The sequence below is a fragment of the Felis catus genome, chromosome B2, assembly GCF_018350175.1.
Source record: "Felis catus isolate Fca126 chromosome B2, F.catus_Fca126_mat1.0, whole genome shotgun sequence".
In the NCBI taxonomy this organism is placed as follows: domain Eukaryota; kingdom Metazoa; phylum Chordata; class Mammalia; order Carnivora; family Felidae; genus Felis; species Felis catus.
Window position 1 is genome coordinate 140028601 of NC_058372.1, and position 19675 is coordinate 140048275.

The following is a 19675-nucleotide window of genomic DNA, read 5'->3' on the forward strand; positions in this document are numbered from 1 at the left end:
CCCCCTCGGATGGGGTTGGTGGGCTCATTCCTCACATCCGGGGCTTATCTTGGGAAACGGCCAAGAACCCTTTCTGCGGGGCATTGTGGGCTGAGGTCGTGACTTAAATGGGGAGTGAGAAGGGGAGGACGTTCAATTCGGGCAGCACTGCGCTCCGCGTCTCCTAACACGGACCAGGAAAGGAAGGCAATTGAGACCGTGTGTTGGGGACGGGGACACCTGGGGGTGTTCGAAGGCTGAGGCTACGAGCTCCATCCGTAGCGAGATAAAGGGAAAGGGGCCTGTGGCGGAGATAGGCCTCAGAGGGGGCCAGTGAGGACAGACCTGGGGGCTGTTCTCCCTAAGACAAAGGGTAGAAATCCAGAGAACAGTAGGGGCGGCCCATCAGTTAAATAAACACAGGTTTGAGTGTGTTAATATGAAACAAGGCAGCGTGTGACAAGTCCAGTAAAGATCACGTCCAATGCCGTGGTAGCCAGGTGGGCAGAGGGTCCTCCTGGCAGGGGTGTGGGCGCTGGATTTATGGTAGGTGCACATTGTTCTGGGAGTGGGGAGGGTGGGGGGGCCTTGATGGGTGAGTTCCGGGAGGGCACCACGGGGCATTCTTGTAGTGAGAGGGAATGTCAGAAGGTGCGTCAGGGTCAGATGCCCGAGGCTTCCTGTAGCCTCGTTAAACAACCAGACTGACCCCTAGAATTCTCCGCGCACGGCCACACAACGTCATTCGAGCCTCTCTCTGACCCTCGAATTGTTATCCTTACTTCCCAAGTGAGGCAGCTGAAGCCCAGAACACAACACATCTTGCCCAAATCACTGCGGGTGAAGGAAAGAACCTCCTCTGACTCCTGGCACGTTGAGGTGTTTTGGTTTGTTTTTACTTTTTACTTTTTTTTTTTAACCTCGCCCTAATGTCTTTTATTTGACTCTGAGACAGTGAGAATCCTCTGAAGGTTTCCGAGTAGCGAGATCAGAGCTTGCAGATGATATTATAAAACCAAATACACTAGTCACTTTCAGTCCTTTGAAAGTTCTCAAAGAACGGAGTAGAACTTCGCCATGACTGGCATATTTTTATCTAGTTCAAAGGTTCATCAAAGCCCTTTACAGATTAATGAGGTGAAGTTTGCTTGCGAATGCGTAGGTAAACGGAACAACCTAATTATGTCCTTGGCACATCAAATACGGCAGCTCACTTTGCCTAAATCTAATTTGGATATTTATACACTTTCTAAAAATAGGAAATGGAGAATTATCCATTATCCAGAACTAGTCGTTCAATCAACGGGGAGATAAATACCAAAGAGCCTGATCCCGATCATCAGGAAATGAGGGCACTGCGAGATCAAGAACATAAAAGCCATCCACCGTCATTGTGCACCTTGGCAAGACAGGACTCTGCCCCCCCGAGGTAACTGGCATTTTGGCACCTGTACTCTGGGCTGGGACCTCTCTACGCTTAGTCTACTCCATTTGTTGGGAGGTTACCATCATGCGTTTGCAGATCATAAACTGAGGCTGTCAGGGGATCATCGTTTGCCCCAAGAGGAGAGGGGCTGATTCTAACCCAGACCTGTCACAATGCTCTCCCCGTATCCATTGCACTTGAATACACCCCCCCCCCAGGCCCCTAAAAAACCAAAGGATTCCGGGATGCCATTTAGTGTGGCAAGGCACTGCTTTACATTATCTGAGGACGTAAAGCAAAAGTGGAGGCTATTTCTAGCCATTCAACCTGACTCACTAACAGCCGCAGTGAGAGGTTTTTACCCTCCGGATGTGAACAGAACAGTACCCACAGAACTCAAAATAAGACATAAAGCCAGAATGGGGGATTCTTATCCTGCTTGTCCCGTTTTGCAAATGACAGAAGAGGATTTAGTTACATCGGTAGGAAATTGGGTGGATGCCGTGACACACGCATCTTAGGTGTTTTCCATACTCGCCATGTGATTGGGTAGAAGCTGGAATTGACAGGTGAGGAAATGTACATGTAGTCAGTGGCTACGTAAATGTGGCACTTCTGTTAAGTGCCTGTTAACACACCCTCTGATTTCTCCCCAGGGCTCCCTTCACGCCGGGAGCCCGGGCATCCTGACACCGCAGGGCTCAGTGCCGATCCGACCCACCGGGAGATGAGAACTTCTAGCAAGCGCGTGGTGAGTAACGACAGAACTTACTTAACCGACTTGCTAAAGGCTTTCATAAGGGTAACTCAACTCTTGGGGAAGTTAGAAGCAAAGAACATGTAGAGAAAACTAACCGAAGACAGATTTTTGAGACAGACGAAGCTGGATTCGAACGCCAGCTTTGCCATATACTAGTTGCATGATTTGAGGTCCATCATTTGACTTACCTGAGGCTCAGTCTTTTCATCTGTCAAATGGGAAGTATAGTATTGGCTTTCCAGAGAAGTGGTGGGATTTATAGGGGGTAATTTATAAAAAGCACTGAGCCCATTGCCCAATGTAGTCAAAGCATAACAAAGGTGAACATCCCTTAATGTGTACGGAGAAATCAAGTTAAAAAAGGATTTCAGGGGCTCCTGGGTGGCTCAGTTGGTTAAGCCGCTGACTTCAGCTCAGGTCATGATCTCATGGTTTGTGAGTTCAGGCCCCGTGTCAGGCTCTATGCTGACGGCTCAGAGCCTGGGGTCTGCTTCAGATTCTGTGTCTCCTTCTCTCTCTGCCCCTTCCCCACTTGTACTCTCTCTCTCTCAAAAAATAAATAAGCATTAAAGAATTAAAAAAATAAATAAAAAAGAAAGAATTTCAGCAGATTTACAGGATCTCTGAAAATATTCTTAACTCTTACAGGGGGTGGGGGAAATATAAACTAGTGACCAACTGATATAATCATGTTTAATAACATGATATAAAGAAAATATATAAATATCTTTACTGTCATAAAAATCATAAAGTTCCAGTTATAGATTATGTCAGTAGTGGTACAACATGCATTTTACAATGGTTTATTTGGAAAACTTACTCTTGTATTCCAAATCAGTTTGAAAGCACAGTATTTATAATAGTTTAGTTCCTTTAAAATATAACTACTCTCAGCAGCAAACATGTCCTAACCTAACAAAATCTTCAGTTTCAGTAAACGCTTTCCATTACACCTTAAATTTTACCTCCTACTGAAAAAGCAATGATGCTAGGTGACTTTCATCACCTGTAATATCAGAAGATCAAGAAACATTCTGGAAAGGCACGGAGACCTAAATTTCCACTTCCTGTTTCTCAAGTTGGAGCCACACTGATAGGATCAATAGAAAATAGATCTGGAAATCAATTAATATAATAAAAGGACTGAACTTGGGATAGAACCCTAAATTATGGTAGATTACCGGTTATAAAACACAGAAGGGAATAACAGATTTCTCAAAATCACCTGTTGTATTTTTAAATCTCTTCCTTTGAATTGAAATATCATTACTCATATCCTTTTCGTAAAGAAGTGGTTGTTTTCTTTTTGATCCTACTTCTTTAACAAAAGGATAGTTTGTTAAGAAAGTACACATTTCTGAAGTGTTTGTTTCTTATCTTTTAGACGAGACTTTGATCAAAATTCTTCAGCACCTAGAAAAAAAGAATAACAGTATCATCACTGCATATAGAGAGCTTTAAAGGCCTTGGCAAATCACCGTGAGGTTAATCTGGGCTACTCAAAACCCATTTTAGTGTCAGCGAAGTGTATATTTACATATAAATATATAAATCATATGCATACAATCTATCAATGTATTATTTAGAATATATATTTTAGTATACAAAATAAACATCAATATGAAATATACATGTGAAAATGTACATACATGTACTACGTGCAGGATGGAAGGATGAAAATTGTGGTGACAGAACCAGATATTCTTTTTTTATTTATTTATTTATTTATTTTTTACTGTTTATCCATCCTTGAGACAGAGAGAGGCAGAGCATGAGCTGAGAAGGGGTAAAGAGAGAGACACAGAATCTGAAGCAGGCTCCAGGCTCTGAGCTGTCAGCACAGAACCCCACATGGGGCTTGAACCCACGAACGGTGAGATCATGACCTGAGCTGAAGTCGGTTGCTTAACCGACTGAGCCACCCAGGCTCCCCTAAATTATTTTTTAAACCCTTCGGCATCATATCACACTTTGAGGTAAAGGTACTCCTGGGGAGCCCCACTCTGTAAATTTAAGAAGTGACTCCTTTATTCTTCCGAAATAACAAACTTAAATAGGAAAAAAATGCAAAATATTGTGTTAATGTGCTGTGTTCCTGCAAGGATGGTGTCAACGTGTTCAAGGCAGTTCACAAGTAACAGTAAGTGAGAAAACGGTAGAAAACTAAGAAAACAGTATACATCTACCCTGCAGACAGTTATATAAACTTATGGACTCTTGTTCTTTTAAGAGGAAAAAGACTTAGAACCTATAGTGAATGGATAAGGCATGTGATCTCTTCACATAAAGATCATGACTCATCCAACATGTGGATAACAGCTCATAACCTTGACCCCAAAATGGAGTCCACTGACAATCTTGTTCTTACAGGCAAGTCGGAGATCTGCCTCGGAAGCGTCCAGGTTTGGAGAAGACTCGGGAATGGAAGACTCGGGGTTCTGTTCCCAGCTGGGGGGTTTTAGGAAACTAACAGCCATTCTAGGTCTCAGTGTCCTCACATGAAATGAAAATGAATACGATAATTCCTAACTTTGAAAGGTTATTATGGAGAGTCCGTGTCACGCATGAAATAAATGGGCATTGTAAACTGTAGAGCACTCTAACAATGCATTTTTTTTTAATTTTTTTTTCAACATTTATTTATTTTTGGGACAGAGAGAGACAGAGCATGAACGGGGGAGGAGCAGAGAGAGAGGGAGACACAGAATGGGAAACAGGCTCCAGGCTCTGAGCCATCAGCCCAGAGCCCGACGCGGGGCTCGAACTCACGGACTGCGAGATCGTGACCTGGCTGAAGTCGGACGCTTAACCGACTGCGCCACCCAGGCGCCCCTAACAATGCATTTTTAAGAATCTTTGCGGCCGACCCCACTAGGAACCATTTCCTTGTAACTCAATGGGTGATGCCGGGTGAGAAGGAAGAATGGAAAACGTGATCCCAATATAAATTTCCAGCTGTATCTCAACTTGCATAATTTTGAATATCTCTGCATATAACAGAGACATGTATGGCTTCAGAGTTATCAGCCCGGTCTCAAATTTCTCATCTGACTTTTTAAATACTGTTTTGTTTTATTAACTTCATAATCTCTCCTTGTGGGTTCCAAACCTATCATAGTGGTGAATCTTTTGTGTCTGCCTCCTTGTTTTGAGAGTTTAGCTCATTTTACGACCTGTAAAAATCGAAACAACAAATCCGAAAAAGAAGAGAAATAATGTAAAACCCTATCGGTGACTAACTCTAATATTCGAGATTATGTCAGAAAGATGAGAGAGTGAGGAAGAGGACAAAATAAAAGTCACCTGAATTTATCGTCCCGGAAAGGGAGCCACTAAAGATTCTCTTTCTTCCTTAACTTTAATGACGAAAGAGTCAGTTCCATTTCTTTAAACTCAAGATGAGAAAGGGAGAACAGAATATATAACTTGTAAATAACCAGAAATCAATATGTAAAGAAAAAAATCTGGAAGGAAATGGACCAACATGTTAACACTGCGAGTGGGATTGTTAATGAGCAGTTGAATTTTTTTGTCACTTGGCTTTTCTATACTTCCTGAGTTTCCTGTAATAGCTACATTTCACTTTCATCAACAGAAAAAAAATCTACAAATACTTGGTCTGTGAGGGGAAGCCCAAGTGGATGTCCTGTTGTACAGACCGTGCATTGCACAAGTCTAGGAGATGCCCTTTGCAGCAGAGTCCCTGCGCAGGGCCCATTTGAGCTGTGAGGAGTGCACTTGGCATCCCAGCTCCTCAGTGCAGGAAGGTAGCTTAGCGTGTGGCCACATGTATTAGATATGAAGTCCTCTGATTGTTTTAGGAGGTGGCCTTCAGACATCTTAATGCCACTCTTCCTCATGAAATCCTGTTTGCTGGCTCCTACCCAGCTTACGGCAGGTGTAGGTGGGGTGCCCGTTGTTCATCAAGCTCCTGCTAGGAAGAGAAGAGTTGTCCTGCGAAACTAACTTACGCTATTTCTTTACCCTCCGTGACAACTCTGTGAAGCTGAGGTCCCCCTTATTCTACAAGGGTGGATGACGGTGAAGTGGGGTTAGATGACTCCCTTCAGGAAGAAGAGTTGTGAGTAGACCTGTTTGTTTCTTTCTGTGCATCCCCACGGAACCCTTCCCTCTCTGCCTCCTCCGAGGAAGTGTGTTCTCTATTCAGCCAACCTCTAGATTTTATCCCGTTGATCACTTCAGACCCTCGACCTTATTTCGTATATCCTATATCAACATTTCCTGCAGAAAAGGGTTGCTTTATAGCTGAGTCCATACAAAATCAAGCAGATCACAGGGTGCCCTCTGTGACGTCACATTGAACAAATGGTAATTCTAACAACTGCCCCCGAATAATTCTTTTTTTTCCTTCTCCTCCGTGTACCGTTCATCTTCCCTGCAATTAACAATTGGCCATCAAGCCGACAGCGTCTCTTCCAACGGGGACGGATGTCACATGTCCAGCCACAAGGTACATCCAAGCTAGACTCCAGGGCTTCTGGGATGCGGCCAGGTCCCCTAGGACTCGAGGTGTATGGCATTTCTTATGCCCAACTCCAGGGAGACTGCCCATTTCGGGGCTGTGTCTACTCCTTAGAAATGCTGTTTAGATACTTAATTAGGTCCACCCTCCCCTTCCGGTTAACCTGACAGCCTGCTGCCAGAGTTAATAATTAACAAGGTGTCACAATACCTCCAACGGTCGCTCGATTCTTTGCTCACCTGCCTCCCTGTCTCTTCCTGCTGCTTCTGAATTGCTTAAACTCCCCTGGGATACAAGCTCCCTATAATAAATCATGGCACAAAGGCACAGACTTGTGTGGCTCTAACTGAAATTCACAATTGGGCAAGCCCAGGAGGCAATCACCTGGCCGTTGCCCTAACCCACACGCATCCTCAGTGCTGCTTGAGCACAGGTGAGCATGAAGTTTTAATGAGGCCTTAGCTGCAAATGCATCGTGCAATTACTGTTAAGATGGGTGAACGTTTGGCCCGGAAAGAATTGCATTTTAAGCAATAGGGTTTCCCTATTAGCTGTTCCCAGCTATTAATTCAGCCCGTTTGTTTATACGTTTTGACAACTGTGCCTGTGAAAGAGGCCTGGGGATTTTATTTGACCACAATTTCATTATAAGCCAACAGTATGCTATGGTTGCTAATAAAAGTTAATGCAAGTTTCGGCTACATTGAGCGAGTAGTCCAAAGAAAGAAAGGGAGTATCGCTGCTATGCTTCTCTCTTACAGGTACAGGGATCTTATTTCTTCCACCCAAACATGTGGCAAGTGAAATTGTGCATGCAGAGAGCCTGGTGTGGAACATTTGAAACCATAACTGTCCTTAAAAGTCCAAGGTGTGCGTCTGGCATTGACTTATTCGTTTGATCGTCTAGTTATTTCTTTGTTGATAAAATATCTACTGGGACACATATTCCGTGGTAGGCTTTCTACAAAACCCAAGAGCGGGGAAGACTCATTCTCTGGGTCTAAGAGTTTTTGTTCTGTGAGGTCCAGAGGTTCTTAGGAGAAGGCGAGATAAGGACCAGCTTCGGGGTAAGAGAGTCACCACGAATGCGGATCACGGAAGGAGCGCCTACCAGACAGAGTCTTGCAGGGCTTGGAGAGGCTGACGGGGAAGTGACGTCTAAGGGGGAACCTAACAGTGGAGTGTGCAGGACAGAAGTGGGGACAAAGGGTGGTGGGAGCACGAGCGAGGAAGGGTGAACCAGGCAGAGAGAACAGGATTTAATAGAACTGTAGCAGCCGGGGTGTGAGAGCAAAGCCAAGGCCAGAGACGTTCAACTGGAGAAGCAAATCAATAAACAAATACATAACCAAACCAAGTGTTTAAAATGTGGCGACTGCAATCCAGAAGATGCATGTGGGAGAGGCGGAGGGCACTTCATGCAGAGGACACGGGCTGCGGGTGCGACAAGGAGCGACGTGTGGCTGGTGCAGCCAGGGCTACGGGGGAGGAAAGATCAGAGGCGGAAGGGCAAAGCCCGCTCGTGTCCTGAGCGTGAAAGGCGGGCGAGGCGTGGAAAGGAATTTTAACTTCACCCGGAGGACGTTAGAAACCGACAAAGGATTTTCAGCGGACGTATGCTATTTTGGTTTTCTATTACTGCATCACAAAGCTCTTCACGATTAAATGGCTAAAAATAACAGCAGTGTAGAAGTCGTCATGATCCTGGGAGGGGTCTGGAAGGCAGTTCTCCACGTGGGGTCCGCTGGCAGGTCCCATGCCGCTGCATTCGGCTGGGAACTCGGCTGGGGCCTAAAATCCAAGACGCATTGCTCATGTCTAGGGTCCTGGTGCTGACTGCCGGTTGTGGCCCCTCCTTCCCTATGACGTGGCCCTTCTTCTGCCAGACCATCTGCCTCACTACGTGGTGGCTGGGCTCGACAGGAGAGATTTCTGGAGGACAAGCTCTGGTGTGCTAGCACTTACCGAGTCTCCAGTTGCTGATAGATGATTGGCCAAAGAAAGCCAATGGCCCGCCCCCGTCAGTGCAGGGCGCGACTACTCAAAGGCACGAATACTGGAGGCATGCTTATTGGGAGCCGTTGACATGGGAATCCACTACAAATATGAGAAAGACACCTTCACACCGGATGGGGAATGGTGCAGAAGGGTGCAAAAAAGCATCAGTTGAAAGCTATTATTATATCCCAGGCAAAAGATATAGAGGAACTAAACTATACTCAGTCCCTAAAGAACAAAATTAAGGCAAGACCATTACTAGAGTAGAATAAATAAAACCTGGTGATGTATTCGATGTGAGAGGCTAGGGAGGGAGAGAAAAAGATTGAGAGTAAGTAACTTAGTTGCAGACATCTAGTAGAGAGTTGTACACATCGGTCTGGGGGCATTTAAAAAATACGGGTTGTGTTTTGGGAATGACACCTAAAGCCAAGGAAATATAGTAGATCATGGAAAAGAGAAGACAAGAGAAGCGACCATTCAGAGATTGAGATAAATGGTTAGAAACATAAAAACCAAAGAGAATAGTCTTACTGGGGAAACTCAGGATAAAAATCAACAAAGAGACAGATCAATATTGTCACATTTGAGGTCAAGTAAAATAAAGATGTAAATTTGTCATGGTAACTGGTAGTGAGGAGGCCAATGACACCCTTTGAGGTTGCCAGTTGAGTAGGTGGGGATGGTGAAAGTGGTGAACTGGCAAAGACCCCAAATTAGCTTTCACTTTCTCTATGATCCTCTGACCCCTGCTGCTGCTGCTGTTTAAGTTAGTCCCGTGCCTGTGGCTCTGTGACCCCTGAGAGAAACCTCCCCACCTGCCCGCCCACCAGATACCTCGCTGCCCGGGATGTAATCCAAAGGTCACACGTCCACGTGTTCACAGGTACCCAATAGCTGGAGGACCGAGCTATGACACCGGTTATATCCTCTGTCACAAAATGCCACTTGGCATAATCTAAGCAGCTGCCATTTAATGAGACAGAGGGAAAAGCGAGGGCTACTTGGAAGATGAAGGGATCATGTAAATTACTGGTGAGTTGATATGTTTGCCATTTACAGCTGAAATCTGGGTTGACCACTGTAATGCGGCCATCAGTGTAGAAAACTGTTAAATGTCAGGTTGGGGGCATAAGGAAACCGCATTGCCAGGTACTAGCATCATCTATAAAGCAAAATTCCAGTTACTTGAAAAGTTACTCGGACTGTGACCAAAATTCTGCTTGTGAGCGAAGTGCTTTGTTTTATTTCGTACAAAAGCCATAAAATCGTACAAACTTAAACCGGAGGCCACAGAATAAAGATTTCTTCTTTGTCCTAAGTTTTATGTGACATGTGGCAAGGATCTAAGCAAAATGTGTTTATGAATGTAATTCAAATGTCACATGACCCTTAAGTTCTACGTGTTCTCAGCTCGTGGCTCCCCACCCTTGTACACCCTTAATTTTGAAGCCTAAGGCCCTCCTTTTTGTTTCTGAGGATACCCAAGGAGAGAAGAGAGGGAAGGGGGATTCTGTTCATGAGTTCCCCTGCCTTCCAGGCTTCTGCTTCTTCATGTGCATTTTCTGTTCTGCTCTGAATGAAGCTGGTGCTTCATTCAACCACTTTGAGTGTCTGAAATATCCCTAACCTCACGAAGCCCGTGTAAGAATATAGACTTTTTGGGGCACCTGGGTGGCTCAGTCGGTTCAGTGTCCAACTTCGGCTCAGGTCATGATCTCCCAGTTTGTGGGTTGGAGCCCTGCGTCGGGCTCTGTGCTGGCAGCTCAGAGCCTGGAACCTGCTTCAGATTCTATGTCTCCCTCTCTCTCTATCCCTCCCCTGCTCACACTCTGTCTCTCTCTCTCTCTCTCTCTCTCTCAAAAATAAATAAACATAAAAAAATTAAAAAAAAAGAATATAGACTTTATATCCTGAGCACAATGCAAGAAGAGTGATTTTTTTTTTTTTAACACCGCAGTGTCACAAAATTTCTTTACCTTTTTTGGCTTCTCTACCCTCTTCTCTCATTCTCGAAAGTAGCTGTCATCTCTTCCCCTCTGTTTGAGCTGCAAAACAAAAATCTTCATCTCTGGTCTCACGCAGGGAGCCCACCTCTGGGGTATTTCAGCTGGTTCCCCCTTTGCTGAGCGGGGTTCACGTAGTTTCCCCACAAAGGTACTCTCTAAGAGGATGGCCGCTGTGCGCATATCCTTCCGACCCTATCGCATATCTGTTCAAAGTCTGGCGATCCTATGGTTGAGATTTCTCCAGGACGGTTTTAAATGTCATGCACTATTACTATTTTCAATAAATCTGATTCATTCTAGGTATGAAAAATTAATTAATGTGCATATATATATATATATTCAGAACCTGAAAAAGAATAGTTGATCAGATCACGTGTTTAGTTTTTATTTTTTGAAAAACATGGTCATTGGTAGAAACCATGACTTGCAAAGGTGGAGAAAACGACTTGGAAGCCTATCCCATTATTTATACCCAATGCTGATTTTTGCAAAAAGAAAGTAGGAAGATCTGGATACAGTGTTTCTACAGGGATAGCTGTGGCCTACCTAGTGGCCCAGGGCCCACGCACCTGAGAGCGACAAGGAACTAATAATGCTGCTTCGAATGCTTAGAGAAGCCTTCACACACCATCTTCACGGTTGTGAAGTCAACGACAATGTACTTGTTTCACACACGAAGATACAGAATCTCAGGAAAAAATCTGAAAAGACTGTTCCCATTCTCCACCATTCCTAGAATAAGCGTGCTCTCCAGGGCTCCGGACTGAAAACGTTAAGTTAAATTTTGACTCCGGCATTTAGATTAGGAGTCTAAGTTTGGGCAACGTGGCTCCCTTCCCTGGGCTCCAGTGTTGGCATCTGGGGCATAATAACAGCATCTACCTGCGAGGCTCGTGCTGCGTTTTAAATGAGTTAATACAAGTAAAGTTCTGGAAGAATGCTTTGACGTAAGGGTCACGTGCTAAAATCCGGCTCTTCAACCTATTTTCAGACAAAAGAGTAAGGGGACATTTTAAAAGGTACTTCTCATAGCAGAAGTTTACATAAGATTCTAGAGAGTAGCATATACTTGATTAACATTTTGCCATTTCTTTGATATTTTATTTAGTCTTTATTGCCAGCAGCACAGGGAGCTGCAGGATTCCCAAAGCCTCAACTCCACGTGGCCCCTGAAGTCCCTGCCCCAACCCTCCTGGTCCCTTCTCTGTCTCCCTGACCCCAGAGAGGACGGATCCCTATAGCTGCAGCACAACTCAGGTCTGGGCCCCAGACGTTGGCCACGTGATCACCAAAGGGTACGTCAGTTTGAAGGGTTTGGTTGAAATTTCTGCTTGAAGTCACCGAATTCAGGTTCATTACACAGATTGAGCAGTTCAGAGCAATTCTTCAGCGGTTTTTGTTTTTTCCTGTTCAATAAAACTCTGTATTCAGAATAAACCAATCCTCCACCAATTTTTATGACCGGTAATTGATATAGCCCAATAAAATGAATTCGTCTTTCCCAAAATGTACTAATGTATCATGTGTCGTGAGTGCATTTTCTCTCCTGGCCTTGTTTTTAATTCATTTGACATGGTACTTGAAAGTGATTATAAAATGTAACTTACGATGCTCAGCAACACTAAAAAAGATAAAAATGACCAAACCACTGGAAGATAATACCATTAAGGTTTGGTGTAGTTGCCCAGACTTATTTTTCTTGCCATACGCATTTGGGAATTCAGACCTTTGCAAGTATGTAATTATATATAAAAACATAGCTGTAACAGGATCTCTTACTATTTTTCCATGATCACAGACAGGGGCCTGCATGATCTGTTATAGCTGTATATTCTGACTTATAAAACAAATCCCTTAGTGACAGACATTTAAATGTTTTACCATTTAGGATTATAGAAACTGCTAACTTATTTCTTTGAACTTAGTTACCAAAATAAATATAAGAAAAGGAGACACAGGAAGAGACTGCAAAGTATAAGATCTCATGTCATGTTCAGGTTTGCTCCTAGAATTATACGTGTGAGTGTGTCTGTGGCTTTACGTGCAAAGTTACATTGGAATTACAAGTGGGTTCCTCGTTCGGCCACACGGTTTATTTAAGCCCTCGTTTCTCACCAAGGCTTAAACTCTATAAACTCTCTACTTAGGTGGTTCTTTTTAAGAGTTTAATAATTTGTTAAAAAAATTTTAATGTTTATTTATTTTTGAGAGAGAGAGAAAGAGAGAGAGAGAGATAGGCAACGTACAAGCAGGGGAGAGGCAGAGAGAGAGGGAGACACAGAATCCAAAATAGGCTCTAGGCTCTGAGCTGTCAGCACGGAGCCGGATGCAGGTCTCGAACTCACGAACCTTGAGATCATGACCTGAGCCGAAGTCAGTTGCTTAACCGACTGAGCCCCCCAAGCGCCCCAAGAGTTTAATAATTTAGCATTTGGAAAGTTTCATTGGAGTTTGTAATTAGTGTCTCCATGACTGCCTCACCAAAATTTTAATGTATCTCCAGCCATAATTTTTGGCTCTAAATCAAAGCCACCTGAAAGGTGCCCAGCTTGGGTACCACCTCCAAAACCCACATTTCACTGGCCATGTCAGCATGGGAGACTGTTCATCAGTAGCAAACAACCATGACCCAATAGGTCACTGGGACCTTTATGACGAAAGGGTTGCGTATGTAAAAGACCTCATTTTTAGCTCACACACACACATACGCAAATCCATATTTATATGCATGTTATATGTATACGTATACATTATGTACATTACGCATATACATTACATTATATTGCATATATACATTATATTTATACATATTGTGTTGCATTAGAATACATTTTATGTTTACCTGCACAAACACACACACACACACATACACACACAAACTGAAATCCTAAACTTCTAGCAGTCTTCCCCATTCTTTTGATAATTATTTGTCGGGAGCTTTAACTAAAATTTATCAGAGGAATATAGTCTAGAACAACAATTTCTTTTGTTGAGACTCAACTAACAATAGCTCATGCCTACCGCAGCAGTTTCCCCCAGAAGGATCCCCAAGCACTCAGCAGAATACATACATAGAATTAGCATCACTCACCCAGTGGAGGGAGGCATGTGAACTCCAAAAGCCATTCTTCACCTGCCACGTTACAAAGCCCAGCACAGTGGGATTTAAGAGCATGATCAAAGAGTAACTTTCCTCACTGAATCTCCAGGGGATTATAGGGTGACGGTATAATTACCCCGGTTAGAATTTAGCCAGCCACGGAATTAACACTATCTCCACTCTTGTAGGAACAAAGAGACAGGAGAGGACCCGAAGGTCTTTAATGGCCAAAAGAGGTCAAGCCCTCAGTTTTATATCTCACCCCAGAGACACATGAGATATTTCCCCCCTGACCAGAATGCCATCCAAGGCTGTTCCTTCTATTTTTTAACTAGACGGAAGAAAATAGTCATTATTTTAATAGTGTATTGCACTTACGTTGCCAAGGCTACCTAGAGACCCCAAGGCCTACAGCCTAGCAGGTAATCACAGTGGAAAAGACAGCTTGGTCCCTTCTGCCACGGCCATGGATAGAGAAATGCCTTCGTCTGCAGGGAAGCCATCTTGTTTGAAGAAAGAAGACACGGGATAAAGAGATCCCCTTAACGGTGAAGATTTTATTTATCTGGCTGTACTGACATGAATTTTAAGCCCTTGACGGTGAGAGCCTTAGCAAATTTTGAGGTGAAATGGTCCCCAAGATATTCTTCGTTATCACCCCCAGTGGCAGCCGAAACTACAGTCCAGGCCGTGAACTTCTCTCCCCTCCTCACATGCTTGTCGTTTATGTCTATCCCCATCTCAGCGTCCGTCAAGGTCACTGTGAGGGTCTGAGGGCCAGAGAAGCTGTGAATTCAACTTCCCTGCTTCCCTTGGTTTGGTAGCTCTGTGTACATATGCAGAAAAGCACACAGCTCTCCTAGAACCATTTGTAGGCTGTTTTATGAACGCCGATCAAAAGTTTTCAAGGGTTCGCACACCCTTAATTAGCAGCATCTTGGGCTCTTTCACCAAGACGCAGGAGGCACCCATGCCCTCAAGAAAAGCGAGCTAGATCTGGGCATTTTCTTCCTTTATAGTAGGAAAGTTTGAAGAATAATTTTACAATTAGGTAACATTAAGAATGATGAACGCTGGAGAGCGGAAAGCAGCCAGAATTAATTACTTACTGGAGGGTCTGCTCGGGCCTCTTTGGCAGTGTTCACACTGATTTTATTATGGCAGATTAACCCCTGGTATTCAGTGTAAGGGCGCAGTTCAGCCACAGGCTTCGGGGCCTCTGCTCCTCCCCGTCGCTGGTTCCTCCTCCCCAGCTCTGCTCCTGTGCAGCCATATCTCCTTGGCATTTTCTCTCTCTTATTCGTTTCATCCATCTGATCGCTACGCAGGCATGCTAGTTCTCGAAATGAAACTCCATTTGGAGAACACTGTGGTTGTACTTTCCAGCTACTTGTCTCTCTTCAGCTTCCTGAAGGCAGTTCGCATATATCTACCCCAGATGAGATGGGCGTCCGAATGAATGAATGCCTGGTAAAAAAAAAAAAAAAAAAAAAAGTCAGTGATGACTACAACTCCCTTCTCCGACACTTGTCTAAGAATCACGTATTAAACACTTCACTCTGCACAGGGAGTTCTTTTCAGGTTATGGGAAACATAAACGCGCTCGAGACATGGCTCCCAACATCAGAATCTTACCTGTAAAGAGAGAGATTAATGTAAAAAGAACACGTTCATGCAGTGTTTTAGAAAACAATGTCATACTTTTATAAAGCATAAGACTATATATTATATTGAGACATGCTGGCCGAAGTATGATTGCTTATTCAAGGTAAAAAGTAATTATTTAGAGAAACACAGGAAAATAATTACTTTAGTGCCCATGTTATGTATAAAGGTCACTTTGGACTCTATCAATCCAAGAAGACCAAAAACATTCTAATAATGTCAGGACACTAATGAAATTTCTAGCATTCCCTTGTGTTGGGTCAGAAGCTGCATTATTCATGTTTGAATATGAAGAAATATATGCCATTTACTTTCAAAAGAAATTTGAAACTCCTTGATTACAAACTGGTACACAACAAAACCAAAACACTGAACGGAAAAACAGAAAAGAACACCTATGTGAAAAATCTAGACTAACATAATTTCCATGATTGAGCATTAAATCCAGCCCTGAAATTCCTCTGTCCGATGCAAAATTGGAAATATTATGAGAATTATGTCATTATGGAAATTCCCATTTCATAATGAAAAGCTCACACTAGTTATATCAAAGAAATAAATATTCCCTATGCAAGAGACTATGTTTGAAGAACGTAAGGGATATAATTTCAACCACAATTTTATGAAATGTGCAGGAATCTTTTTCATGTAATTGCTCTTACGTTGAATCTGTTTTTAAGGTTTTTAATTATTTTTTTTTTCAACGTTTATTTATTTTTGGGACAGAGAGAGACAGAGCATGAACGGGGGAGGGGCAGAGAGAGAGGGAGACACAGAATCGGAAACAGGCTCTAGGCTCTGAGCCATCAGCCCAGAGCCTGACGCGGGGCTCGAACTCACGGACCGCGAGGTCGTGACCTGGCTGAAGTCGGACGCTTAACCGACTGCGCCACCCAGGCGCCCCAGGTTTTTAATTATTTTTGAGGGAGAGAGAGAGAGAGAGAGAGAGAAGGCAAGCAGAGGAGGGGCAGACACAGAATTTGAAGCGGACTCCGGGCTCTGAGCTGTCGGCACAGAGTCCGACGTGGGGCTTGAACTTACAAACCATGAGATCATGACCTGACCTGAAGTCAGATACTCAACCAACTGAGCCACCCAGACGCCTGGATCTTACATCGAGTTTTAACAAACATTGAGAGTCAGGAGACAACTCAATCAAAATGGGAATTCTGAGGGTTGTCAAAGGTGTGGAACAACTTGAACTCCTATATTGCTGGTAAGAACACAAAACATTAGAATAACTTTAGAAAACAGGTTGGTAGTTTCCTATGAATTTAAATACTCTTACAAAATGGTAGAGCAATTCCATTCTCGGTTATTTACCCAAGAAAAATAAAAACATCCATCCACACAAAGACTGGTATATAAATGTTCTTAACAGCTTTGTAACAAAACCCCAGACTGAGTCAAACCCAAATATCCGTCAACCGTTGAATGGCTAAATAAATGGTTATGTCTCTATACAATAGTATGTTCCTCCTAAAAGTCAACAAAATGTCCCTACTCTCATGGAGTTCATATTCCCATGAGAGAGACAAACAAGTAAGCAAATAAATATATATATGAACAGTGACGGGTAGCAAACCCTGTTACGAAGAAAAATGAAGGAGATCATAGGATGGAAAGTAAAGGGGTATGGGCAGGTAAGAGTTGCTATTTTCGAGCATTTTAGGGGAGATGGTCAAGGAAGACCTCCGAGTGAGTGCTATCTGAACAGAGATGTGAAGGGAAGGAAGGAGTCATCTGTGAAAATATCTGGCCGTATCTGGGCGCCGAGATAACAGAATGCGAAGAATCCCAAAGAGGGAAGCAATATGGTGTGTGAGAAGAACAGGACATCCTGCGTGGTGGGGACCACAGGAAGCCAGAGCAAGAGAGTAGCACACGGATAGACGCAAAGTCATTTTCTATTTAGTGTGTTAGAACTGTCATCTTCCCCATCTTCGATCAATGGCACTAGACTTTAGGACAGTTATCTACATTTGAGACACGTTCCCGGCAAAGTACTTTTGGTCTTTCCCCCAAGGGGACGGTGTTCAAAGGCAGTTTTAGCCCTATACGTATCGTTTGTCAGTAACCGTAAGCAATTGGGTAAGCAAAATCATTAGACAGCGTATATATTTGAATCCCCAACAAACCTTCCAAGCTGCCTACCACATCTGTAGCAAGTCGGAGATTTTACATAAGATGTACCGTTGCTGTGGCAACATTGACACCACTCCCTCCAGCAACTGCAACAGCAAGGTGTTTTTACCATCTTCTGATGTAAGGAGGAATCCGGGGAGATGTTATCTCAAGTCATTGTCACTTGTTCTTGAGAAAACATCCTCAGAGGAATTGCAGCTCCTAAATCAGTCCTTCATTCTCTCTTACTTAAGGAATGTAGAACCATTTCAAGTCCCCAACCAAGATCTGTGACCTCCTTCCTTTCTTCCTTCTTTCCTTCTTTGTGTCCATTTTCCTTCCCTCCCTCCTTTCCTTCCTTCCTTCCTTCCTTCCTTCCTTCCTTCCTTCCTTCCTTCCTTCTTTCCTTCTTCCTTCCCTCCCTCCCTCATTCCTTCCTTCCAATATCCATTCCATAATTATTTAATGACCACATACTGTGTGTTAGACACTATTCTAAGCTCTGGAGATATTGTGGGGGGATAAAGCAGGCGAAGGTGCTGATTTATGGAGTGTACCTTCGAATAAGAAAGGCAGATAATAAATGTAAGTGAATAGAAACATAAGATATAAACAATGATAAGTGCTATGAAGATAATAATATTGTATAGGCAGAAAGGGTGTAGGTCAGTGTGGTATTTACAGGGGCCCATCAAGGAAGTCTAAGGACTGATACTCAGGTAGGGACCTGAGGAAGCGACAGAGGAACAGCCGCAAGGAATCTGGTGTCAGAACATACTTGGATTATTCACAGAACTGTGAGAATGCCAAGGGCGGGGGGGAGAGGGAGAGCGGAAGGGGATGATACAGCGAGACTCCGTTTGTAGAGGGCATTGCCATTCTTAGAAGGACACTGGGTTTTATTTTAAGCATGATTATGGGAAGTTATCGGGTGATTGGATGGCTGACTGGAGAATGACAGGACCTTGTATGTATTTTTAGAGTCGCACTCCGACTGCAGAGTAGGTAATAGATAGCAGGAATGTTGGTGGAAAGAGGGGAAGCAGGAGAAATTAGGAGGTTACTTCACTGTTCCATGTTAGACTTAGACTAGTGTGGTCGCCTTCATAATTTATGTAGCATTTGAATTTAGCCTTGAAGGATGGCGTGTCAGAATTATATCTATCTAAATGTAGAAACCCGATTGCAATGACTTAGCCACATAGAGAATTCAATTTTTCTTCTCTGAAATAAAAGGTCTGGAGATACGCATTCCAGAACAGGTGCAGCCGCTCGAGAAAGCCACCAAAAAACACAGGCTCCTTTGGGTTTCCTTTTCCACTATCCTTCATATATGCTTGTCTTCCTCCTGGTTGCAGGATGGTTGCTTCGCCTCCGGGCATGGCAGCCACATTCCAGGCAGAAAAAAAAAGAGAACGATTGGGAAGAAGGTCAGGAAAGCAAAAACATCACAGGTGCTCCTCAGAAGCTTTTGCTCCTGTCGTGTCGACCCGAACTGAATGACATGACCAGTTCAGAAGGCGTAAGACTCTGAGGACGGGGATATTTTTAATGAGGCACATTTCTACCACAAGCACGGTTGGGGCTCTATTGGTAAGGAAAAAGGGAAAATCAATATTTGGTGAGCAACGAGCAGTGTCTACCAATGGAAGGATTGACACAGGTGAGGAAGGAATGGAAGGTGAAAAGACCATTCGAGAGAAAAGAGGGGCAGAAGACAAGAATGAAAGGGAAAAGCAAGCAAGCAAACAAACGAGAACAAGAACAAAGACAGAACCATGGGTAATCGGAAGGAAAGATGGGGAAGTCAAAAAAGTCTCTGGCATTTAGCGGCTCTGTCCTAGGGGTGGTACCTATTAGATAAATCTAGAAACTCAGCTGATGTGAACCCACAGGGGTATGAAAGGTATTATTTATGCAGGAGTCAAACTGACACCACAGCAAATTCAGGAAAATTAAAGGCGAATCAAAAGATCGTCCACACAATAACGATCCTTCACCCTTGGGACACTGGTAAAGACACACTGAGATAATTTGTGTGAAGAGTTTAGCCCAATTCCTGGCACGTAGGAGCTAAGACCCCCGCTATATGATACCCGCAAACGGAGAGGGGCGACAGGTAGGGTGCACA

The 19675-nt window shown here is 43.7% G+C and overlaps 1 long non-coding RNA gene across 1 annotated transcript; it reads left to right on the plus strand.

Moving 5' to 3' along the window:
* The first annotated feature begins 628 nt into the window (after positions 1-628).
* Positions 629-4824, plus strand: LOC123385727. Its single transcript, XR_006598691.1, has 4 exons — positions 629-858; positions 1239-1408; positions 2062-2156; positions 4536-4824. It is a non-coding gene; the product is annotated as an uncharacterized LOC123385727 (long non-coding RNA).
* Positions 4825-19675: the final 14851 nt, after the last annotated feature.